The sequence below is a fragment of the Phocoena sinus genome, chromosome 15 (assembly GCF_008692025.1).
Source record: "Phocoena sinus isolate mPhoSin1 chromosome 15, mPhoSin1.pri, whole genome shotgun sequence".
Lineage (NCBI taxonomy): Eukaryota > Metazoa > Chordata > Mammalia > Artiodactyla > Phocoenidae > Phocoena > Phocoena sinus.
Window position 1 is genome coordinate 28,826,385 of NC_045777.1, and position 25,911 is coordinate 28,852,295.

Sequence of the window (25,911 nt, forward strand, 5' to 3'; positions counted from 1 at the left end):
TCTCACGGGCAGCAAGCAGCACATATGCTTACGCTGAAGCTGTAGAAGCCAATTCAGATCATTCGCTTCCTTTCGGCTGGAATTATACCCAAATTGTGTCACATTATAGGTATCGAGTTAATCAAAAGTAAGACTAAAAACTTAAAAATGGGGGAAATGTTTAATTAATGTGGTTTGTTTTAAACAACAGAGTCTTCAAAACAGGATCTGGGGTAGGGGGGCGGGTGGTGGTAAATTTTTAAAAGATTTTAAGTGCGAAATTGGGAACCCAAGACTAGAGAGGTCGCCAGGCCCCATCTCTGAGTGTGACTTCCTGACCCAGCCATCGGAACTAACCCAGGAACACATAAGACAGGCCTTTCTCTCACAGGACTGCCCTCCCTGTGGGAAGGGGCAGGATGAGACCATGGGTGAGACCTAGCTTCTGAGAATGTAAGACCCCCACTTGGAGCCTCACCTCCTGAGTCTAGAAGGATAAGGCTTTGATGGAGGGCAACAGTGCCAGAGATGATGATAATTTATGGACATCCCTGGGCTGGGTGCTTTATGGCCATTATTTCATTTACTGCTTTTCAAGTAACTTCCTGAAGCTCTCAGAGCTAGTAAGGGTCAAAGCCTAGATTTGAACCCAGGCCCAAGTCCATGGCTGTAACCAGTATGGTGTATTGCCTCATGGAATTGCCTATAAATGTTTTCAAAATTCAACAAACAGTTGAGCCTCATGTATATTGCGCGGCACTAGGTGGGGCAGGAAATGCATTCTGAGTTGAGTAAGGTGGACGGGAGGAGCCTGGCACTTAGTCGGTTTCCAGTTGGGAGGTTGTTTCTTCTACTCTGAGAAGATTCAGAGTGTGCTGGTAAACACCTAGGTAGCCCAAAGGACAACGATGGAAGAAGGCTTCCCGGAGAGGGTGTGACTGCCGAAGAGACCCAAGTCAGAAGTCTGATTCTCACAGCCCAGAGGCTCATCCCTCTTAGTGTCTGGTGGAGCCTTGAACTGCCCAAAGGGAGGATGGAAGGAGCAGAAGAGGGAAGTGCCAGCCTCACCTTGAAGTGGATGATTAGGTCCTTGGAAAGAATGGAAGTTTTAGTTAGATTTGGGGACGGGGGTGTTGGTATTTAGCCAGTGACTATTAATTCTTAGATCCAAGCAGAACTAGAACTGCTGAGCATCTTTTGAGTCCCTCTCTATAACTGGAGGCCCCAGCCTTGCTTTTACCCTGTCTCACTAGACTTCACGGGGCTGTGTGAGAGCAGAGGGTTGTGGGTTTGCTGCTCTTTTCCCTCGGAATGTAAAGCTCAGCGTTCACTGAAGACCTGGCAGTTCTAGGAACCATTGGTGTGCAGGCCATCCCTTGGTTCTGGGTCTGTCTACTGGTGTTTCTTGGGAGATCCCCCAGGTGGGGAAGGCTGGTATTTGTAAGGCCAGGTAGCTCCCTGGGTGCCAGCTTTTGCCCCTGTTGTTGCCCTCTCTGTCTGTCACTCCTGCTGTCTCAACACAAGGAAACTGAGCTGTCTGTTATGTAATGGGGCTGGTTGCCCACAAGGATAATCTGTCCCTTGAAGCTCTGCAGGACATCAAAGCATTCATGAGGGGACAGACCTGCCCCAGGGCTGTTGTTGCTCACATTCTCCTCCTCCCTGGCATCCTTGGCTCCTGTCAGCCTAGGCAGCATCCCTTTGGGCAAATCAGAATAGCGCCTGTAATCCTCCAGCTGTGAGCAAAGCTGCCTGAAGGTTGGGGTCTTTCCAACTCCCATTTCCTCTTACGCTAGGGACAGATACTCCCTCCAACAATAACAGCTCTGGTTCTAAAAACCTGTTTTGAGGGGCCCTCTGACTTGTGCAGGGCAGAGGCCCTGCCCTTTTATCTCCAGCCCTGAATTAAGTACTTTTACATAGAGTATCTTATTATCACATCATCTGCGTAAGTGTTCTGTTATCTGCCATCATTGTGCAGATGAGGAAGCTGAGAATCATTTTGACACAGTTTTCAGAGGCAGGATTTGAAACCGGATAGCTGACTGGAAATTCCACTGTTCTATCCTGCCTCCTACAGCTTCTTTGAAAGCAGCTTTTGATGGGTTTATAGGTGGGTTCCCCCTCCTATTAGCTCCACACGAGAGGCCCCCAGGTATTAGCGTTGGTGCTGCCCGTGGGCATCTTTCAGAGTCTGACAGTCTCGGCACAGCACACCGCAGCAGGGCCACCTTCTGCTCCTTCAGGTGAGATCACCTGTGTGTTGATTCCTCTTGTGTCCCACTGATACAGCCTCAAACATGGGCAGGCGAGGCAAGGCTGGGATGGTGAGGCACCCACATAACCAAGGGCCGGGTGACAGTGGCAGAAGCCACACAAGCAGGCAGAGGTTAAAATTTCCAAAAGGTTGGGAAGTGGGAGACCCAAAGTGCATCCCCTTTGGGGGCAGCAGGAAAGCACTGGCACTGAGGGGGTGCTGACAGGACAGTCTAGGGCTCTGATGTGACCCAAAGGCACCCTGTTGTCTCTGTTCCCCGGGACCTGGCAGAAGCCCGTTCTGAGTGAGCTTAGCCTGGACACTTAAGGTTGATGAGGATCCAAAGCAAAATGGCAGGGTTGCTGGGTTTCTCCCTGACCCATCTTCCAGCTCATTTATTGACTCTTGACCAAAGCCGAGGGCTTTCATGATTCGTCCCTGTTGTTGATGTGGCTGCCTGCAGCCCTGTGTTGAAAGATTCTGAGGCCAAGTCAGATTTGGTGAGCAGGAGCCCTCGTATGACTGGCGCTTGCCCAGCGGTGGTCTTGGTAGTGTAGACCCCAGTGCTGTCCTCTAGGAGCTCACAGGTTAGCTGTGGACCTAAGACAACGTTTAGTTGTAGAAATACAGGAAGCCTGGAGAGAGTGGAGGGAAAGCTTCCTGGAGAAGGTGGTGCCTTGGGCTGGTTCTTGAAGATAGGTTTAGGGGCACCTTGTAAGCCAGGTGGTGAGTGAGGAGGTCACATCTCAGGGATTGTGTGAAACTCGCCCTGGCACACTGAGGCTTTGTTGGGTACAGGACTCAGCTGGTAAGGGGAGAGGGGACTGTCATCCCCAGTCGGAGGGGCATTCAAGATGAGGACCTGGAGAGAATGCCCAGGGTTCTGTCTTGATAAACTAGGGCAGCAACATATAAGCTCCCAGCCGCTCTTTTCATTTCTACTAGTGAGTCTTCTGTGATTTTACAAAATCAAAGGAAATGGAGACCTCCTCCAGCATTTCTAGGATTCAGAGGCATGCAGGCCTTAAAACTGCCAGCGAAGTTTAAAATAAATCAATACTGTAAAATACTGAAATGAATTTCCCAACTTTAAAGGAATTACGCTTTCAGTTACAGGTGCCAGGGGAAAGCTGTAACTCAGCCTGCATTGTACACAGGTCAGAATTCTGTATTTTGTTTCTTTGTAAAAGGAAGTGATGTCTAGGGACTCAGGAGGAATGGATTAGAGCCACCCAGGCACACCTTAGGGCATAATGAAGAAGATGAAAATGCTTCTATTTTCCCAGGCTGCATAAAGGAGCCAGAAGTGGGGCCTGGGCAGGTAATCTCATGAATGGTAGGTAACCTTGGCTTTTTATAATTCCAAGGCCTGGCACTGGAGCAGTAGTGGAAGGCAGGTGGGCTCTGGTACATCGTGTTGGATTTTGGTATTGACCCTCTGTTCCAGTGGGAAAGACACAGATGATGTGAGCCAATTGACTCATTCCGTGTTTACTTCCATCCTTTTGTAAAAAGGAAGCCCTTAAATGTCATGTACAGCACCCTTTTGTTTTTTTTCCTTTCTTCTTTTTCGGACATGTCTAAGGCATGTCCTCCCAGAGAGTTCCAGTCTAGGGCAAAGCTAAGGCATGGACTGAAAAAAGGGTAGTGCTGTCAGATCTTGACAGAATACATGGGCCTTTCCAGCCCAGCCCAGCCTTGTACCAGACATAGGGAGAGCTGGAAGTGACAACTAAAGACTCATTTGTTGTTAGTAACCAGATTGCAGGCTTGGATGTGATGAATGTTTGGAAGGAACCCTTGGTTTCATGGGACAGCGGAAATGAGTGTGAATGTACCACACCCGAGACCAAAGAACAGGGTGACTTTCACCTTCCAAAAAAAAATTGCTTGGGAGTTTAGGCCAGTTGCCTAAACTGAAATCCAGATGTCACCACTGAGGTGATCCAGAGAGCCTCCTCCCTCCCCGACCCTGAGCATCTCCGGGCATGGGCACCAACCAGGTGTAGCATGGAGAGCCTTCGGGAGCACATCACTCCAGCCCAGTGTTTTGGAAGTCCTATAGCAGGGGGACACCTGTCCCCAGAAGTCCAGTTTCCCACCTACTCTTAGAATTTCGTTGAGATGGTCATACGATAGTGATGACATAGGCAGACCCAGATGTGCCTCTTCAGAATCCACAGGCTCATGTTACACACCCTGGGTAAAGTTTAGAAAGATTGCTTCCATTTTATCAGTGGAAGGAACTGAGGGTGTCAGGAGTAAGAAGTTTTCTACTTAACAGATCCAGAGTCTATCCTGTGACCTTGAAGACATCAACATGCTATTGCCACATTCCTTCCTGCTCCCCCTCACCAGCTCGCACCCCCCCCCCCAAGTATGGTCCCCAGACTGGCAGCATCTCCAGGAAACTTCTTAAAAATAACGTATTTCTGGGCTTCCCTGGTGACTCAGTCGTTGAGAGTCCGCCTGCCAATGCAGGGGACACGGGTTCATGCCCTGGTCTGGGAGGATCCCACATGCCGTGGAGCGGCTGGGCCCGTGAGCCATGGCCGCTGAGCCTGCGTGTCCGGAGCCTGTGCTCCGCAACGGGAGAGGCCACAACAGTGAGAGGCCCGCGTACTGCAAAAAAAAAAACAACATATTTCTGACGCCACCTCAGACCTACAGAGCTGGAAGCTGGGGGTGAGTGTTTCAACAGGAACCTCCAGGTGATGCTGATGGCACGCTCAGGTTTGAAAACTGCCCTGGCAGAAGAGGGTAAAGACACCATCTGCCTAGCATCCTACCGTTCTACCCTTAGAAAGCTTGCATCGAGGTCTGAGAACTAGGAGGACCTGCCAGGTTCTAATTGGGGCTCTGTCTTCTGTACTTACGTAGCACGGGACTTTGGACAGGTCACACCCTGTAGGTCGTCGTTTCCTCATCCAGAAAACCGGAGTATAAAAGGTGGTCCTCTTTCCCCTCGTCCCTCAGCCCCGTCCCTCAGCCCCGGTGCGTTCGAGTTCCACAGTGGGTGTGGTTCTAGGACGGGGACTCCTCTAATTCTTGCTTAGTTTCTGCCTTGTGCATTTGTCTTGAGGATGAGGTGAGGCCCTGTGGCCATCTGCTCCTGGGGGGAGGAGGAGGAGGAAAACAATTGAACTTCTCGGGCTTCCCAGGTCCTGGGGAAGTGGGCTTCTAAGCCATGATAACAGTGAGCGTGTAGGGGTGCCCTCCGGAGAGTCATTCAGAGACATAACAGATCCCTGCGAGGCCGCTGTGATAGGACAGGAGGTCACTGTTAGAGGCAGGGGAAGTTGAGGGGCAGCAGGCATAGGAAAGGGGGAAGCAGTGGGGTTGGAGTTGGGCTTACGTCTCTGAGTGGAGTCTTAGACGTGGCTTTGAACCAAACTGGGAAACTTCACTTATTCTTTCCAGGCATGTATTAAGTACCTACTGTGTGCCTGGTGTGGGCCGTGGAGATTAAATATTGCTCCCGGCCTCAGTCCATCTAAACCTTAGGCATCTCTCTGAGTCTTGGAGTCCTCATTTATAAAGTGGGGTTGCCAGCACTTACCCGTAGGCTTTTTGTGAGTAAATGAAAAATTCATGTAAAACTAGCCTAGGGGGGCTTCCCTGGTGGCGCAGTGGTTGAGAGTCCGCCTGCCGATGCAGGGGACACGGGTTCGTGCCCCGGTCTGGGAGGATCCCACATGCCGCGGAGCGGCTGGGCCCGTGAGCCATGGCCGCTGAGCCTGCGCGTCCGGAGCCTGTCCTCCGCAACGGGAGGGGCCACAACAGTGAGAGGCCCGCGTAACGCATAAAAAAAAAAAAAAAAAAAACTAGCCTAGGGGTGCTGGGTATGCAGTAGGTACTCCACAGCTGTTGAGTCCTGCCGTTCTTTCATACCAGTTGTTGGCCATGCTGGTAACAGAGCTAGAAGTTGTATCTCAGAATATATGCAGGTTCTTGGCTCCCCCTCACCACCCTCCCCCCCAAAAAAAAACACTGAACGTAAAGCGCCTTCATGGGCACGGAGTGACCTCCATAGACCCAGGGTTGCCTTCACAGCCTTTATTCGATGGCTGAGTCTTGCTGTGTTTTGTTCTAACCCCCTTTGTAATCAGCTTCTCATTAGTTGACTGATGTATCTTACTCTTCTGAGTCTGTATTTGCATATTCATTCTGCTGTAATTATGTCTCAAGGACATAGCATTTTGTTTTCGTATTTACTTTTGCTTTTTAGAGCTGAAAACCTGTGCTGTCACATGGGCAGGCTGGTGGTTCTGCCAAAGAGCAGCTTTCTAGCGCTGGCATCTCACTGGTTTTGTTTTTTTTTAATAGTTACATAACATTAGAACCATGATTGCTGGCTATAAAATTGATTTTGAGAGCCACTTTAATTTGTAAATTGGGAAATACTTTCGATTTGGGGTTAAGGAAAGGAGTACTGGGGACGGAGGTAGAGGGAGAAGGTCTCTACCAGGAGCAGAGGGGTGGCCCTTCCCTTAAGGACAGTCCTTCAGCTGTCCTGCCGTGCCTTGGTTAGAATTCTGTATAGGCCTTGGGGTGGAGGATGGCCCCACCTGCCTTCCACCAGACCTCCTTTCAGGAGAGTCCTTTTTTGCACTTGTTTAGCAAATGCTTAAGGAGAGCTTTTGCGGAGAGCTTTTGCAGCTTGCTGGGGGTCTTGCATGCACTTGTTTCTGTGTAGGATCAAGCCTGCTACAGCCTGGAGCCTTTATCATCTGTAAGGCATGGTGGGGAGGTGCCAGGGAGCACTTTCTCTTACCTAAACTTACTGAGCCCGGGTTGTTTGCCAGGTTCATACTCTTCCCGTTTACTGTCTCGTTGAATGCTCACATGCATCCTAGGTACGGTGTCCGCCCGCTCCCACTCCAGAGAGTGATTTGCCCCACTGGCCACGTGGCTAGCGCGTGCCAGCTCCAGGCTAAAGCTCGGGTGTCCGTGCTCTTTTCCATCGAGCTTCCAAAGATGTTGCAGCACGGTACTGTCTCAGTGCTCCCAGGAGCTCAGAGGACCGAGTACTGGCTTTTTGTTGAAGAAGTAAGTAACAGCAACCTATAGGACGTGTGACTTGAGATGGCCCTTGAAGAATGGAGAGCAGACAAGGGTCTTCTAAGCAGGAGACACAATGTGAGCAAAAGCAGAACACTGAGAATTTGTGGAAAGAGCAGATCTTTGGTTTGGTTCACGCAGAGGCTCAAGTTGGAGAGTGAAGTAGCGCCAAGTTGCCAAGAGCCTTGAATGTCAGCCTAAGAAAGGTGAACTTCATCCTACAAAAAAGGTGGCAATGATGTACAAGGCTGGATTTTTGGCAGGTGAGTCAGTCACAATGAGGGGAGAGCTGTTAGCCCCCCAGGGGAGGGAGATAAGATGCTGCACCTGACAGTGCCGGTCTCCAGAAGGTGCAAGACTGCACTGGCACCTGCCCGAGCACAGGAGGGGAGAAAGGGCCACCACTGACCAGGGCGATTACAGACCCTGTGCTTCCATTTTTGCTTTTGAATCTGATATGCCGATTAACCTAGGTTTGAATCACCTCTCTGCCTCTTATCAGCAGGGTGCCTTGGGCAAGTCATCTAACTTTTCTGGGCCCCCATTTCCTAATCCATTAAATGATGCTCCTTTAACAGTGATGCTCACTGTATGCTGTTGTAAGGACAAAATGCACAAGAACCAAAGTACCCAGTGCAACTCCTAACATACAGCGGGAGTTCAGTAAAATGGTGGCTGCCTCTGTGCAGCTCCCTTGTTCTATTTTTGCCGGATCTCATAGGTTAATCATTCGTTTCTGCTTCACTTCTCACTAACAATTTGCAGTGCCCTTCTTTTCCCTAAGAGAGCGCCAAACCCCTTAGCAAGTGCCCCCAGTGAGTTCCCCTCAGCACACTGGGCTTTGGACTGCTTGCTGTAACCAGAGTCCATATGGTCTCCTTCGGCCCCAGCCACTCTGGGCATGACCTTGTTTGAGCCACGCCGTTCACAACCACGAATTGTCCCGTCCCCATATAGAGGAGCCACCTCTCCCCTTTAGCTCTGACAACTCCTTAGACATCTTCCTCCTGGCTAAGGGCCCAAGAGGGGAGGAGATCTCTCCCAGCAGCCCAGCCTCCCCCTAAGCCCTTTCTCTGCTAATCACAGCAGCCGCAGCTGAACCCCAGTCTCTTTGGGGGCCAGTTGAGGCTGTTGGCAGCCTTCATTTCATCCCCACACTTAATAAGTTGAGGAAGGGAATTAGGGTATACCCGCAACTGACTGCCAATTACCAGGGCTGTTTCTGGAGACAAAAAGTTCCCCCTTAGTTTGTCTTGAGTGAGTTCCACCCATACCTGTTTACCAACTGAGTTGGTTAAGAGACACACCAACCCCCAGGCCCTGACAGCTTGGTGACTTCCCAAGGCCAAAAAGACCGGGTTTAATTGGATCTGCATCCTCAGACGTAGATGGTGACTCAGGGTGCAGATCCCCAGAGACCTCCAAATCTCAGAATCTTAGGTCTTGCCCAATGATTCTTCTTTTTGTGCATTTGACAAACTTAAATACTAGCATTTTGGGCAGCACACTTCAGGGATTCGGAAGGTTTAAAACAATATCAAGCAAGTCAGCAATGGTGACACCACGGCCACTGCTAAAATATGACCGAGTCTCCTTATCTAGGAGCTTCACAGTGACTGCTTGCTGCAGTTTGCATAGAACCAGTCGCTGCCCTGACTGAACTTGGGACGTTCTAGAGATAAAGCTGCCATGTGTTTGCATCCACATGCCATCCTGGCTTTAAGCTCTGTCCACTTCCTGTCTCCCAGTGAGCCATGCTCTGCTGTATCCTGGGCCTGCCGCTTGCAGCCATGAGAGCGTGTGTCCTCGTTGTGCTGCGTGGGCTGCAGGTTGGGCTCAGCTGACACACATAGAGCCCACCTCCTCTTGGTGACATTCGTCCACTTTAAGGGAGACTCAGGTTCTACTTGAAAGCCTGTAGAAGAGGGACCTCACCATCCTGCTGTTCTGTTTGGAAGGGCCCTGGTGCAGGAGCTGGAGTCGCCTTCCCACCCTAACCCCCCATCACAGCGCCCAGGCCACTTTTGCCTGGGAAGCCCGCATAGCACCCCTGTGCTGCCTTCTGGTTAGGGTGTTTCCTCAATCGAGAAGGAGCCTACAAAGCTCGTCTTGATTCTCAGTACTCCTTGGGTCCTGAGAATCTGAATGTTGAGGATATTCCCCCAGAAAAACTCACGTGACTTACACACACTGAGATGCTTCCTGTGCCTTCAAGGGGATTGCTGTGTGTGCATCCTTGGAGTTAGAAGGACCCTGGGTTAGGACCCCTGGTCCCAAGCCCCTCAGCACATGAAGAAACCAGGTCCCCAGAGAAGAGTGGGGAGAGCTCGATGAGACTGGAAGCCGGCTTTCCTACCTGTACTCTCAACACTGGGCGGGTCAGTGTCTCTTTAAAAAAAAAAAAAAAAAAAAAAAATTTGTATATATATATATATATATATATATATATATATATTTATCTTTGGTTGCATTGGGTCTTGGTTGCTGCACGCAGGCTTTCTCTAGTTGTGGTGAGCGGGGGCTACTCTTCATTGTGGTGCACAGGCTTCTCATTGCAGTGGCTTCTCTTGTTGAGGAGCACAGGCTCTAGGAGCACGGGCTTCAGTAGTTGTGGTGAGCAGGCTCAGTAGTTGTGGGCTGTGTCATGGACCCAAGTGTTTTACATCTACTGCCTCATCTCACTCAACCACCCTACTAGGCAGGAGCTGCTGTTGCCCCAGTTCTAGAGATGAGGAAATTAAAGTTCAGAGACAAGATGTGCATGGCTAGTAAGTGGTAGAGAAAAGGGTTGAACCTAGGTCTGACTCACTCCAAAGCTCCTGCTTTTAACATGTAACTTTGTAATGTAAAATCCCTTCCTAGAGAGACAAAAAGAGCTTAAGTGGAGTTTAAAACCCATTTAATCCCTTCACCTATAAACAGATTCCCTCAGAGAAGGCTTCCAGAAGACTTGGCTGAGGTACCTCTGCATGGGTCTGGGGTCCAGAGCACAACGGGGGATGCAGTGCCAACCAGGTGGTGAGCAGCCTTCTGGCAAGTTCCTCTGCCAGCCAAGCAGTTGTCCCTTCTGTCCAAGGAGACTGAGGAACCAAACTGCTCCCATTAAGGCCATCAGCAGGTTGGAGAACAGAGGCTGGGGAAAGCTGAGGTGGGAGCAGGCAGCCATGGGGCTGGGGACCCAATGGGCTCCCATGTCTTCAGCTCGCAGACTGGGAATGGCTGGGTGAACAAAAGATTACCCTTTATTCTAAAAGTATGGCCTTCCTACCTTGGTCAAAATGTCATTTCTTTGATGAAATGACGATGAAAGTATATGGGAGTGGTTTAAAAAACTGTTCTTCCATCTCCTACCCCCACCCCTGGCTTTGAAATTGTACTGTCCTTCAAAATGTGTAAGTTTGGCAACCACAGGATTTAAAAATCTCTGGGAGCCACAGCTAAGCTTTATTTTATTTTTTTTTTTTTTAAAGTTATTTATTTTTGGCTGCATTGGGTCTTCATTGCTGTGTGCAGGCTTTCTCTAGTTGCGGCGAGCGGGGGCTACTCTTTGTTGCAGTGCAAGGGCTTTTCATTGCAGTGGCTTCTCTTGTTGTGGAGCACAGGCTCTAGGTGCGTGGGCTTCAGTAGTGGTGGCACGCGGGCTCAGTAGTTGTGGCTCGCGGGCTCTAGAGCGCAGGCTGAGTAGTTGTGGCACATGGGCTTAGTCGCTCCGCGGCATGTGAGATCTTCCTGGATCAGGGCTCGAACCCGTGTCCCCTGCATTGGCAGGTGGATTCTTAACCACTGTGCAACCAGGGAAATCCCACAGCTAAGCTTTAACTCCGCACTTTTACTCCAGTGCAGGCTGTGGTGAACAGTCCTGGGTTCAGATTTGAGCTCTGCCACTCACTAGCAGTTTACATTATCCGAGCCTCCTTTTCCTTCCTAGCAAATGGGGTTGCTGCCAGTTCTGCTCTGGGGTCAGCTGTAAGGAATGAGGATCCCCAGCAGTGGGGCAGTCAGGGAGCTCTACCTTGTTATTAGTTGTGTTGATGGTCTTTTTGGTTTCTAGGGGGGTCACACACTCAACTATGTATAACTTATCCGGAGTCAAAGTTTAATTCAGGAACTGAATTAAACACTCCTGTGTTTTCAAAATGGGAGATTTAAGAATGAGGGCAGTGAAGCTGACGGTGGAGGGGGAAGGGAAGGGTAGCTCTCCACTGCCACACCTTTACCAGAATGCCCCCAGGACAGCCAGATGGTGGCAGAAGCACCCTCAGCACCTTTTGACCTGCTCAGGCCTAAAGGTGGATTTTTTTTTTTTTTGATGTGGACCAGTTTTAAAATCCTTATTGAATTTGTTACAATATCGCTTCAGTTTTATGTTTTGGTTTTTTGGCCGTGAGGCATGTGGGACATTGGAAGGCGAAGTCTTAACCACTGGACCGCCAGGGAAGTCCCCTAAAGGTGGACTTTCTGAAGTCCAGGGACCTAGAAATCAGAAATACCACCTGGCTGTTTGAGAGGACCAATTTTCTGTGGCTTCGCACAAAAGTGTCACAGCTACTTGTTCAAAGGGCGGGCCAGTTCCCCAGGTGGCCACTCAGGAGGTGGGTGCTCTTCAGGAGGGCTCCTGCAGGCTTCAGGGTGGCACTCGAGTCTTTGCTCTGTGCCAGGGTAAGCAGGAGCACTGAACAAGAGTCCTCACAATACTCTTGACTTTCTACAGACACGCCTATCCATGAGAAAGGCTCTCCCCACGGATGAGGGAGTTTAGTCTCAGAAGTTACTTAGCAAGTTGCAAAAGGTTAAATGGGTAGTAAATGGTTAACTGGGATTCAAATCTAAAGTCTAGTTTTCTCTATTCCTCTCTGCCTCTCACCTATTTAACAGGAAAGAAAGTCATCTGACTGGCAATACTCAAGTCGTGGTTTACTGGGGTGGGAAGCTAAGAACTCACCCTTACCTAAGCTCCCCTAACATCCAGCCTGGTCTTATCACTGTAGTTGATGATGCCTGTGATAAACTAGACACTATGCAAGGCCTGATATGCAAAGCCTCCTTTGTCCAGGCAAAGGACCACGTAGGAATTATCCCCATTTCACAGATGAGCAAACTGAGGCTCAGGTTATTTATTTTCAGCATATCATGCTGGAGAAGCCCAGAGGCAAAGTAATCTCAGGGTCACAGAGGGCAGGCCTCTCCTTCTAAGCAAGATTAGCTTCAAAATGAGTCATTTTTCATTTGTTTCATACACCAGACAGCTGGCTTTTCATACTCAGATATCAACATACCACCCTGGGGGAATCAGCGGCTCTGGCACTACTGTCTGCTCTAATCTGTCAGCGGGACTGAGGCCAGGGAGCCAGGCTTGGTGCTTCATTCCTCTGAGGCCCAGCTAAGCAACAGCGGTGCTCACAGTAGGGCAAAACCAGGGACGACTGTGCTGTGGGCGGCTCGTGGCACAGCATATGAGGTCCTGTCATCAGGGTAAAAGAAGATGAAGTAGACGTTATAAATGGGATAATGGTGCCTTCAGTCTCCAGGTCTACAGAAGGGGAATGGCATTAGGGTAAGGGATGGGAGGTCAGAGAGCCCCGAAGCTTACCCAGCAGGAGCTTCACAGCAGATAGGGACAACAACCTGGAAGGCTGTGGTGCTGTGTTTGCGGTCTCTGAGTCCTGACCAGGGGACCAAAACAAGGCAGAAGTGCAGGAGCAGGTCCCCAGTGTGGCGGGAGTACCATTCAAAGAGCACAGGTAGTCTGGTGCTCTGCCAAGGGCTTGGGCTTTGCAGCGGGAAGATCTAAGGTTTAAACCCCAGCTCAGCCAATTACTAGCTCTCATCTTTATCAAGTCTGTTTTCTTAACCTACAGTGTGGAAATGTCTACCTTGCAGGGTGTGAAGCCCAGTGACAGTCTGTGTAACGGTGTCAGTGAGATACCAGGAGGTACTTAATCACGCTGCGATGGCAGCCTTAAATCACATCCCCAAAACCAAAAACCTCACAAAAGTCATTCGCTCAGGCAAAAATTCCAGACAAGATAAATTGGCCTCATGTTAGTCTTCCCTGGAGGAGACAGTGTCCTTCCTGCTTCGGGCCTCAGGAACTGCGAATCTGGTTGCACCCCCCTTCCCCTTGCCGTCAGCTCGGATGGTGCACACCTCCTCCAGGAAGCATTTCCAGGGGCCCAGCCTCAGTAGGGACTCTTCTCTGTTCTCTGGTGAGTAGGCACAGGAAGACCACAGACCCCCCACTAACCATGCTGTGTGTCCTCTCACCACCCCCTAACTACAAGCTTCCTGGGGTACAGGGACAACCCTCTGCTCCTCTGAAGGCTCTCAGGTTGCCAAGCACAGAAGGAGCTCGAATACTGGGTGACTGATAGGAATCGGGAGTTAGCATATGGCAATAAAAAGTTAATTCACGGGCTTCCCTGGTGGCGCAGTGGTTGAGAGTCCGCCTGCCGATGCAGGGGACGCGGGTTCGTGCCCCGGTCCGGGAAGATCCCACATGCCGCGGAGCGGCTGGGCCCGTGAGCCATGGCCGCTGAGCCTGCGCATCCGGAGCCTGCGCTCCCGGAGCCTTTGCTCCACAACGGGAGAGGCCACAACACTGAGAGGCCCGCGTACCGCAAAAAAAAAAAAAAGTTAATTCACAAACTTCACGGAATCATTCATTCAGCACGACAGGAGTTTAACATAAAAATATGGCTATAAAACCCCTGCCTTTGGTTGAGTTCCTACCAAACATCCCAACAAGCCAGGTGCACAGAGGGATGCTCAGCCCACCCCAGGAGGTCGGCCACCTCTCCAGCCCCCAGTGGCTGCGAAGGGAGCGGCTGGGGTTTCACTGGCGCTGTTTTTCTCCCGCGCTCCACTGTGTCCCCACCCTACCCTCAGAGCCCAGTGGGCGAAATGGGCACACGGGGAGGAAGGGTTTTCCTGACACAACACAGCCTATCAGTGACAGAACCAGGAGGCTCCTCCGTGACTCCCTCCATACCCACTTCCCCACAGCAGGTTGGCCCTCACAGGGGAAGGACACAGCCCGTAGTCTGCAAACACAGACTGTTTCATCTGGAGAGGGAGCTTGAAATCCAGCTGCAGCTAGCTGGAGCCGGCCTGGCTTCAGAGAATGTCCCCAGTCTAAGTCAGCCACAGTAGAGGTTAATGAGAAAGACTGGAAGACTTGGGTTTGGCCTCAACTCTTTGGACTTCCCAGATGTTAAAGAACCACTGTGGCCTCCTTCCACACCCAGCCATCTGCAAAATGGCAGAAATGTCCAACAACTCTCCTTAGCTGACAAGTGGCTCAAGAGGTGGTGGAGTTCATACCTGGCGGCCTCCCATTCTCCACAATGGAAGGACATGGACTATGGAAACAGGCAGTAGGACAGGGCAGCCCCATGAGGAACTAAGCACCTGCCCTTGTGCAGCCAGAGGACTTGTCCTTTGCCTGAGAACTCACCCCTCCCATCTTTCACATCCTCCTCACCTACTTATGCTCGTCCAGAGCAGGTGCCCAGTGAGTTCTCTGAAAGGCACACTGTCACCCAGGCTGTGACAGCACAGACACAACCAGAGGAGTGTACCCCCGCAAGGCAGCCTCTTAAGACACACTGGGACTTCCCTGGTGGCGCAGTGGTTTAAGAATCTGCCTGCCAATGCAGGGGACACGGGTTCGAGCCCTGGTCCGGGAAGATCCCACGTGCCGTGGAGCAACTAACCCTGCGCGCCACAACTACTGAAGCCCGTGCGCCTAGAGCCTGTGCACCACAATGAAGAGTAGACCCCGTTCACCACAACTAGAGAAAGCCTGTGCGCAGCAACGAAGACCCAATGCAGCCATACATACATACATAAAAAAAAATATATATATATATATTTTGTGGTTGTTGTTGTTAAAAAGAGACACTGACCTGCTCAGTGTTGAGAGTACAGGTGGGAAAGCCGGCTTCCAGTCTCATCGAGCTCTCCCCACTCTTCTCTGGGGACCTGGTTTCTTCATGTGCTGAGGGGCTTGGGACCAGGGGTCCTTACCCAGGGTCCTTCTAACTCCAAGGATGCACACACAGCAATCCCCTTGAAGGCACAGGAAGCATCTCAGTGTGTGTAAGTCACGTGAGTTTTTCTGGGGGAATATCCTCAACATTCAGATTCTCAGGACCCAAGGAGTACTGAGAATCAAGACGAGCTTTGTAGGCTCCTTCTCGATTGAGGAAACACCCTAACCAGAAGGCAGCACAGGGGTGCTATGCGGGCTTCCCAGGCAAAAGTGGCCTGGGTGCTGTGATGGGGGGTTAGGGTGGGAGGGCGACTCCAGCTCCTGCACCAGGGCCCTTCCAAACAGAACAGCAGGATGGTGAGGTCCCTCTTCTACAGGCTTTCAAGTAGAACCTGAGTCTCCCTTAAAGTGGACGAATGTCACCAAGAGGAGGTGGGCTCTATGTGTGTCAGCTGAGCCCAACCTGCAGCCCACGCAGCACAACGAGGACACACGCTCTCATGGCTGCAAGCGGCAGGCCCAGGATACAGCAGAGCATGGCTCACTGGGAGACTATGGATAAAGGTAGGACACTTTTATATGTAACAACTTGGTAAGGCTGTCAGTCCTCCTACACAGCTTTACCAAGTTGTTACATATAAAAGTGTCCTACCTTTATCCATTGTAGAACATGCCTGCACATATTCAATGCTGAGTAAGTGATTGCTGTTACGATCATCATAGAGAAATAAGGAGCTCGGATGTACTGAGGGAACTTAGTCCGAGAGCTGAACTAAGAAAGGGGAGCATTTGCCATCACCTTCCTGGACACCTTTCCCGCAGGGAACCATCTCAAATGCAGGCTGTTAGAACCACGGCGGAGCCGGCTCTGGAAGCACTAAATGGAGGCTCGTAGTAGAAAGGCTGTGGGCAGTGAGACCGGGGAAGATGGGGCTGAGTGCCAGTCCTGCTGCTCTGGTGTGGGCGAGGTGTCTCCATCTCTGGGCCTGTTCACTTGTTAACTCCTCGCTGGATGAGCTTGTCAGGCAGGTGAGAGATGGGAGTGCGCTATAGGCGTCACCGGCAGGTTAACCACGTCACTGTTTTTCATTGTGCTCAGAGGGGTGGCTTTGCCCTCTAGGAGGGCTCTGTGGTCAGAAGTCAGCCTTCCAACTGAAAGGGACATGGCAAGTCCTGGCTGACGCCGGCAATCAGGCAGTCGAGCCACAGCCCAGGCAGTCGGAGTGGAGGTGTGGCATCTACTAGGACAAAGGGCAAGGGCCCACTGGGCTGGGACCTAAACCATTGTTCCAGCAGATGCCTGGGAGGGCCTGCTGCTGCTTTACCCCAGAACCACGTGGTCTGAGCCCTTCCTATCTGGGGCTGTAGAAAGCCCCCGCCTGCCCCCCACACCCCCCCTTTCCAGGGAGGTCGCAGCTATTGGCTCCCTGGGGGAAGGTGCACCTTCTCTAATGGAAGACGGGAAAGGAATGCAAAGCCGGGGTTCTCTCTGTGGAAGAAGGAGCCCTATTTCTCTTGTCCCTGCCCACTGGGCAGAAGGAGGCAAACCTATCCTGAGGCGTCCTACCAGGAGGGCCAGAGCCAGTGCCAAAGCTGGAGGGAGGGAGTGTGGAGGAGCCTGTGGGAAATGTCAGCCGCTTCCTGGCAGGGGAGTCAGGGTTAGAGTGGTCATGACGCTGGTGTCAGGCACTCTCGCAGCGCTGGGTGCTTGGTGTGACCTTTTGCAGGCACAGTCTGTTCTGCTAGTTTATTATGTAAAGAGACTTCTGCCTCCCTGTCGACACTGCTTTTCTGCTGCCGTGCGTCACCTTCCTGCTGTGATGGTCATCCGTTTGAGGTTGTCCTCAGCTTGGGTCCAACCAGGGGAGGTAGGAAAGCAGTGTTAAACAGGTCATAACTGGTTCCAAAGATTATCTTAGCAAATCACACATGACCATACAACTTCCCGGGCCTTTCTTGTATCTCACAAGGACTTAGCATCTTAGATAGTGAGGTTCCCCCAAGCCCTCCCTCCCCCAGTCTTCTGGTTGCTCTACTTCATCTCCTGAAAGCAACAGGGAGAAGGCCCTTAGGCCTGCTGAATAAAGCTAAGTTTGAGGTGGCTGCTGGACCATCACAGGATGTGCTCACGATGATTGTATTTTTCCAAGTCAAAACTGGCATATAAGACCCACCAGTGGATGTTTGTTGAGGGGAATTAACAGGCAGGGAAACAAGCAGTAGAATAAAAGGCTGGGCCTGAGATCAAACACTTTGGTCAAATACTTTTCCAATGCCTTTATCATCCATCCCCACTTGATTCCACACATGGACCCTGAGTCACCCCTCACCTGTGCAGTGGAGAAAAGAATCACACAGTCTAGCCTCTCGTCTGAGAGGTGTGGAAGATTCTCCAATGTCCACTGTGTGTGGAAGAGGCCAAAGAAGAGCCTGGGTCTGGTCTCTGGGACCCCTCGCTACTCCAGAGACCTTTCTCATGGGGCTGCCAGCTTTCTTTATTCATTAAAGTACACTTTTTTTTCCCATTAAAAAGTGAAGTGTGGGGCTTCCCTGGTGGCGCAGTGGTTGAGAGTCCGCCTGCTGATGCAGGGGACCCGGGTTTGTGCCCCGGTCCTGGAAGATCCCACATGCCGCAGAGCGGCTGGGCCCGTGAGCCATGGCCGCTGAGCCTGCCCGTCTGGAGCCTGTGCTCCACAACGGGAGGGGCCACAACAGTGAGAGGCCCGCGTACCGCAAAAAAAAAAAGTGAAATGTGACAATATGATGTGTACTCAGTATTAAAAATACAGAGGGAGAGTGGAGGAAGAGGAAAATCCACCCATGACAAGTATAACATTTTGATGTATTTTCTTGCCAGATTTCCTATACTTGGAGGTTTTTATTTTTTACATAGATATGGTCATATGTCACAGAACTTTATAGCCTGCTTTTTTCCACTTAACCCATGGAAATGCTTCTGCCATACTATTGTTCAAAATGCCACACAGGGCTTCCCTGGTGGCGCAGTGGTTGAGAGTCTGCCTGCTGATGCAGGGGACGCGGGTTCGTGCCCCGGTCCAGGAAGATCCCACATGCCGCGGAGCGACTGGGCCCGTGAGCCATGGCCGCTGAGCCTGCGCATCCGGAGCCTGTACTCCGCAACGGGAGAGGCCGCAACAGTGAGAGGCCCGCATACCGCAAAAAAAAAAAAAAAAAAAAATGCCACACAGCTTTCTCATTTCCTCTGTAATGTATCATTGAGTAGGTGGGTCATTTGCTTCAATCTCTCATTTTTGGATTTGCGATTATTACCTCAATTTAAATACTACTTCAGTGGACATCTTTATTCATAAAGTCCTTTTCGTATTTAGGATAATCAGTTAGACCAGATTTCCAGAAGTGTAATTATAGGGTCTAAATACACTTGAAGCTCTGAAAACGTTGCCAAATTGCTTTCTAGAAGGCTTTGTCATACTCCTCCAGTGGAGTGCGTGTCCTTGCCGTGGCACCTTCGCCCGGCTGGAAGCAGTTTGGATGGTTCACTGGCTGAGGACCACGGCCTGTTAAGCCTGACACATTCATAATTTCTGGTTGGGGACAAATGGCTGGGAGAGGATGGGATGTCGAGGAGTTGGGTCCTGCCGTGGGCCAGGTACTTCACAGTCGGTATTCCACTCAAACCTTGAAAACGAGCCCCCATTTCTCAGAGGAGGAAATGAAGGCTGACCGGGAGAAGTAAAACTGTCCAATATTGCAGTACCCTGCTGCCTCTCGTGAGGACTAGCCAGGCATCTCCCTGGGACCTGAGGATGACAGGCCAGTGTGATATGACGGTACAGGCGACAGGCAATGGTGGGGAGGACGCAGGGCTGGGGGCGGGGGGCATACCTGTCAGGCTGCAGCGAGCTTACTGAGCCTTGAAGCCAGTGGGGGGATTTCACACACACTGAGTAAGACTATCTGATTAAGTCATTCAGGATGAGAGTGGGCACTTGGAAACTCTGATGAGACCACGGGTCGCCACGGAGCATTGCTGCCCTGGGTGGCCCGCCTGCCCAGTATTAGGGCTATACTTAGCTCTAATCAGGCTCAGACTGGGAAAGTTGGGCTGGGCAGGGTGGGGGCTGGCCCAGGGCTAATCATTGCGGGTTCTTGTATTCTAAGTCTCCATTAGAACAGGTCCCTGAAAGGCTGGTCCCTGGTCTCGTTCTGAGGCCTGGCACCAAGGCCATTCCCAAATAATAGCTAGTAGCAGTACAGCCAGGCACTGTTGTAAGTTTTCCATGTATTAGTTCATTTGGTCCTTGTAGTAACCTGTGATGTGGTACAGGTGACAAGACCAAAGAACCAGAGAACTCAAATTTGCCCACAGTCCAGTGGCAGAGACTGTGGACTGGACCACAGTTCTGGCTGCAGCCTCCTTCCTAAGCACGGCAGTGTCCTGCAGCCTGGGGCCCAGCGGGTGGCTCAGAGACCAACACTACCCCTGCCTGTGGGACTCTGGCCCCTCTGTGACCTGGGTGGGTAGCCTGGTGCAGGTTCTCAGAGGCCTGAGCCTCACTTTTCTTGTCTCTGCAATGGGGTAAGAGGGTTGCTGTGAACTTCCAGTGCAGCATGATTGGTCACAGAGGGGGAGGGGGTGAGGGAACTCGGGCTGCCAAGGCTGCGGGGACAGAACGCTTGGGTCCTGGGGCATCTTTCTCCTAGCAGTGCGGGGAAGCCAGGACAGAGGGGTGGGGTTTGTGCTCAGATTTGTAGCTGGGGTCAGCGTGCCTGGGTTTCCAGCTGGAGTCTGCCCCTCCAGTGACGTGACTTGGGACGTGGTGCTTAAGCCGCACCACAGTTTATCTGAAAAGGGGGATAACGTGTCCATGGCGTGGTGGTTGTAGTGAGGCTGGATTCGTTCCATAGAGAGCACTTAAAACCCAGCTCCCCCGGCTCCCAGCACAGCACGGCTCCGGAGTTCATCGGGGTTGGGTGCTGGTACCTAGTGGGGGCGCTGGAGCTTGGAGGTGCCCCATGCCCACTGACCCACGTCCACTCTCCCTGCCTTCTGTCTTTCAGGTTGATCCTCGGGACCCACAGTCTCATCATGTCTCGCACAGAGGACGGCAGAGGGTACAGGCGGTGGCTTGGCCGGTTGGCGATCTCCCAACAGCTGGATCTCCAGCAATGTGAAGCTTTTGTTTGGGTTTTCCCCCTCCTTTTAGTTTTGCTTAATTTTTTTTATTTTTTATTTTTTTGTCTTCCTACCCCCCCTTTTTTAAAAATTTAAACGATTAAGACTTCAGAAGAACAGGAAGCTATGCTGTGGACAGGCATCAATTTCCTTAAAGAAACTCAGTATGGACAAAGCATATGTATAAATTTCATTTTTAATTTTTATAAGGGGTTAGGGAGCTATTTTGTTTTTGTCCTTTATTTTTCCTGTCTCCTTTCTTTTACCCATCTCTTAGTTCTGCTTATAACACCTCACTTCCCCAGAGAAGGCCTGCCCCTCCATGGAGAATTTGGGGATTTCTCCTGGAATGGGGGACATGAAGCCAGAAGGAGGCCTCTGTGCTGCCTCCCCACCAGGTGCAGGAACTGCTGGACTCCCTGGTGGCCTGCTCCTGGCCGGCCCTTGGGCCTTGGAGATGATCAGAGGCCAAGAAGGGAGGACCAGGGCTTGGCCAGGAGAACTCGAGAAAGAAGATCTGTATTTTGGGTTTGTCCTCTTTAAGCAGTTGGAAGCCCAGGGCCACACCAGAACTTACAGAGGGAATCCATTCCCTCTATTGCCCTTTAAAACCAGGAGTTCTGAGGGGGGAAGGGACAGAGGGTGATCATCTCGTACTTCCTGGCGTTTGAACGGCCAGCCCACCCCAGCTCTACAAGCCTACCTTTCTGTTAGCGATCTTCCTCCCAGAGGATGATTCCCAGAGAAAACTGTGCCAAACCTCTGCCTGGGACACAGCTGGGTCTTCGGCGGGCATCTGTCACTCCTGTGAGCTCAGCACCCATCACCTCCTGCCTCCTGCATCGTCGTCTTCCCAGATGCACCCGCCAGATGTCCAGGTCATCAGACACCGCCTGAGTCCCCAAGACCCAGTTGTGACCATTGCCATAGGAACAGGGTGTCCTGAACCGGCTGCCACTGTCATCTCCTCACAGTGAGGGGTGTGCCCTGTGTGCCGGCCCCATGGTGTCACATACGGTGACAGTGCCGAGCATCATCTCCCTCACTGCAGGGACTTACTGTTAGGGGCTACCCTCAGTATAAATGTCTGATGGGAAAGGATGGACCTGGCTGATGGGGTGGACCACGGCCATTAGGTGCCTGTGGGCTTGTTGGCTGTGACCCCGTGACCCCACCTCCAGTGTCTGTCTGTAGCCTTTCTTCTGTTCTCCAACGACTCTTGCAACCTCCCTACTCCTGGGCTTCTGAAGCGGGGTGTCCTCTCCCCTTGCCAGGAGAAGGAGAGCTGTCCCTGTTGCCCCTCACCTGGCTTCTCACCCCATTACAGCAAAGCAAGGAAGGGAAAAGGAATTCTTTTGTGTTTAGTTGTTTTTGTTTGTTTTCTCTAAACCAGCATAGGATGGATAGGGGAGATGTTGGAGGGCATTTAAGTTGGTATGTGACCAAGGAGGGCTTCCCCCCAGAGCCGCAGCCCTTCGGCCCTGGGAGTTTAGGAGAGACCAGCACAGCATCAGCCCGGACTTGCAAACTCAGCAATATGTTTGCTCACATTCTTTCCGCCTTTTCTCAAGTCCTCTTCCTCCTCCTGGGCAGATGGCTAGCTGTGCTTAGCAGGATCCAGCAGGGCAGCAGGAGGTGACCAGGCCCTTCCCTCCTCTCCCTCAGCCGGAATTCTTTGTCATCACCTGTCTCTTGTCTCTTCCCTCTGACTTCTCAGACAACCTAGAGTCTACTCTGAGCTGCAGCTGGGAGAGCACATCCCCTAACTGCAGTGTGCACCCCTTCTCTGCCCCACCTCCCCGCCTTCCCTCTGGGGCAGCTGTCTGTCTGTCCATGAGCACGTGGGAAAAACAGTCCCCGGACTCGGCACGCTCACCTGTCCCTGGCCGCAGCCCACACTCTGAAGTCCTAGTGAGGGTTCAAGCCTAACAGGTTACTTACCTTTTGCTTATCCTTCCCTTCTGCCCTCCCCAGGTCTCTTAGCTCTGACTAAGGTCTTGGAGCTGTAGGTCACAGGTGGCCATACCTTTCGGGTGAGGTGGGCAGCCTCCACGTACCCTTGTCTTGCAGGACTCCCAGCCCGTCCTTGCTTGGTGGCAGGACCTCCTTCCCTAGCTCCTGAGGCCCACCTTGTTAGCCCCAAGTGCCTGTCTCTCTTCTCCCTCCCCTGTTCTCCACTTCATCCACCTTGGACACCCAGCACCCGGGTGGAAGTCAGCCCGAAGTCAAGGCTGGCTCTGCCCAGTCGGCAGACTAGCCCCGGTTAGGCCCAGGTAGCCGTCCTCTCCCTTAGCCACTGTTCACCTCTTCCCACTGGAGTCAGCCTTGTCGTCTCTTCCTGCCTTTCACCTGGGTCTCAGGCCTGGCAACCGCCCTGGGGAGCATCATCTCAGCGCCACCAATTTGTTAGTCCTGTCCAAGTTCTAGGAGTTTCCAACCCTTAAAATAGCAGTCAGTTATTCTTGTCTCCTGGGATCTGTGAAAAGGATAGCCTTTGGAGGGAGGATCTGGGCCTCAGCCCTATGGATCTGAGCTCCGTTCCCCCTCAGTGAGAAGAATCAGCAAGACAGATCATAGTGCCTTATTCCATTGCCCTCCCCGCCCGGCCGCCTGGCTCAGTTGGCAGGACAAGGCTTCTTTCTCCCTCTCGGTGTTCATCTGCCACTCAAACTCTCACCCCCCGCCCACAGATAGCCTCGTGGGAGGATGGACGCCCCGGTCTTTGCCCCATCCCTTCCTAAGAGCTGCAGCCAGGCACGTGACCCCCAGCCACCACAGGGCGCTCACTAGCAGCTTCTGCTGAGGACAGGGCTGTGCTGCAGACAGGTGCACTCTCGGCCACCTCCTCCCCAGCACGTCCCGCCTCTTACCTCCGGCCCGGAGGATGCAGTCTCTTCCCTGGAGACCAGCTCCATCTGACCCCCTCCTGGGCCCCAGGACTAAGGTCGCAGGCCTTAGCACCCTCTCATCCCAGAGGCACTGGGACAAGAGAATGGAATTCTTTCCTCTCACCCACATGTGGTTCGTGCCCCCATGGCTGCCTTTCTGAGGGAGTGTATTAAATGTTTACTTAAGAAATACCATGTTTACAGCTGGAGGAGAAACGTGCCCCATGCTGGGTGGAGATTTGACTCTCTGGACGGCGCCTGGCTCCTTTATGGCACTGCCAGTGGTGACCCCAGAGCGAATGAAGGCAGGGGACCGGGGCACAGGCCCTGCACCCCCTCTGCCCCCGACCCTGCGGTGCTAAGACCACTCACCACCTTCCTCACAGCCTCATTCCCCGCCCCTCATTCTCTTCCTCCGGGATCTCGCTCCTTAACTTAGGCGTCTCCTAGAAAACCAGTGTTTGGAGCAATAAGATAATTTTTTTTTGCTTGAGTCTTTTTCTAAGAAAAGGAAAAGAGCGGGCATTGTGGGAATCTTCTTTCTTTTCCTGCTGTTGGCTGCTCACCTTCTTAGAAGACAGATCTTACTTGGGTGGATGTCTGAGTTTCAGCCTTAGGAAGCTTGGAGAGGTAGGAGTCGGGCCTCCACCCCTAACTCTTGGCTCCGCCGCCCGGGCTCCCAGCCCTACCCACCAAGTGCACCACCCACCTTTGCTCCTCGTGTGCCGCTCCCTCCCTGCCCATCTTGGGGGCACTGGTGGCTCTGCCTCCAAGTGGGGCTCGGGTTCTTGTTCCTTCCCTGTCCTGGGCCTGTCTGGGGGCCCAGCTGCTGGAGTCTCATAGGACCTGGCAACCTGAGAAGAGCTGAGCTTACACTGCTCCGCTCTCCAGGCCCCTGGCTTGTGGCTGAGGCACAGCCTTCGGGACAGTGCGGACCATCTCTGGTCCTGCCCTGCCAGGCTTAGATGGCCAGGGCTCCTGTCTGGAGGGATGCCCTGGGAGGCGGGGAAGCAGGATGTGCCGTGAGGTTGGCTGATGTCAGCATCCATAGCCGAGGGATGAGTCCACTGCCAGCAGCTCCAGGAGTCCTTAGACTGGGGGCAATGGGAAGGAGGCCCCCACGTCTTTTTCCCTGAGAGGCCGCAGGAGGAAGGGAGTTCCTTCAGGGACATTTGAAAGAAATCGTTTTGTGTGCCAGGCGCCTCTTCCATCAACAGGAGAATGTTGCTGCAATGGTTCATATTCGCGTGGGGCCGACTTGGGTGTGAGGGAGGGTTTAACCCAGGCACAAGGTTAGTTTCAAAGACTAGTTAATAAATCTATTTCCTTTATTTTCTTTTTTTGCACAGAAGCTGGTAATCTAGGACCTACGTGTGAACAACTTTATATATGAATATTTTTTGTACTTGGTTTACTTGGGTTGGTATGATACATTATATTTAAGTTCCTTGAACACTGTGGATCCCCCTAATGTGTATGAATGACTGAGGCTTTGTAAATTAAGGGACGTTTGTGTGAATAAAGTTATTTGACGGGGTCAAAGAAGCCATATGTGATTTGAAAAGAAGTGCTTTGTGGTTTTGTCGCCTCCTGTTTGGAGGAGCTTGTTTGGGTCCTGGTTGCGTGAGCGGCAGGAGAAGAGGACACTCGGCTGCTTGATGAGAAGACGCCTGGTGGCCTTGGGTCATCCTCCCCATCCACACCTGGGACAGGAAGCCACACCAGGCCTGGTCTGCTCTCCCCAGGGGCCCAGGGCCCAGCCAGCATTGCCAGCCCCCCAGACATCCAAAGGCCCTTCCAAGCCCCAGCTCTGTGCTTCTGCAAGTTCTGCCCTCAGGGATTTTTAATGTAGAGATGAGTCTCCCAACCATGGCAGCAAGGGGAAGGGGACATTTTTGGAAAGCTCAGCTAGGAGCCAGGCTCTCAAAGGAGCTGGACGAAACAGCTCTGTAGGTGAGGGGGTAGCACTGGTGTCCGTGGACCAGTGATTGGCCGGGGGGTGGGGGAGGGGCGCGGGGCAGAGCACATAGCCCATCTATCTCCCTCCGCCTGGCCAGCAGAAACCACATTCCATACGGAGTGAGGACTGGCTTTTATTAAAAGTCAGGCACTTCTGTTACCTTCGCTGGCCTGTGTGGTAGGTGTGTGTGCCCCTTCGCTGAGGAGAAAACTAAAGCCCAGAGAAATCCAGACTGTTGAGTGCTTGGTGCACCAGGAAAAGCCACATGCCACGTGCCGGCTGGGACAGGCGGTTCAGCCTGGCTGCATGTCCCTTTCCTCGTGTACCCGTGTACAGTGGTGGTGGGTGATAACTACCTTCAGAGCAGCTGAGGGCTCATAAAAACCTAGTATTGGGCCCAGCACTTAGTAGGCTCTCAACAAATGGTTCCATAGTTGCTTTTCCCAAAGAGACAGGTTTGGGATTCTCCCAGAGGCTGCTGAACTCCAGACCCTGACTCCTGGCACTGCACCGCCTCAGTAAAGCTTAAAAGTCTGGAAAGGGTTGGTGTTTGACGTGGGACCCACCACCTGGGCTCTTCCGGAGGAGACTTGGTGAGCCCAGGAATAACAGAGCTGC

The 25,911-nt window shown here is 52.1% G+C and overlaps 1 protein-coding gene across 1 annotated transcript in view; it reads left to right on the plus strand.

The window, feature by feature from the left end:
- The window catches only part of STK35 (serine/threonine kinase 35), a 46,322-nt gene extending 21,444 nt beyond the window's left edge, over window positions 1-24,878 (plus strand). The window contains exon 4 of the mRNA XM_032605142.1: window positions 20,331-24,878. The gene's annotated coding sequence lies outside the window, so the exon portion shown is untranslated. The remainder of the gene's footprint in view (window positions 1-20,330) is intronic.
- The last annotated feature ends 1,033 nt before the right edge of the window (window positions 24,879-25,911 follow it).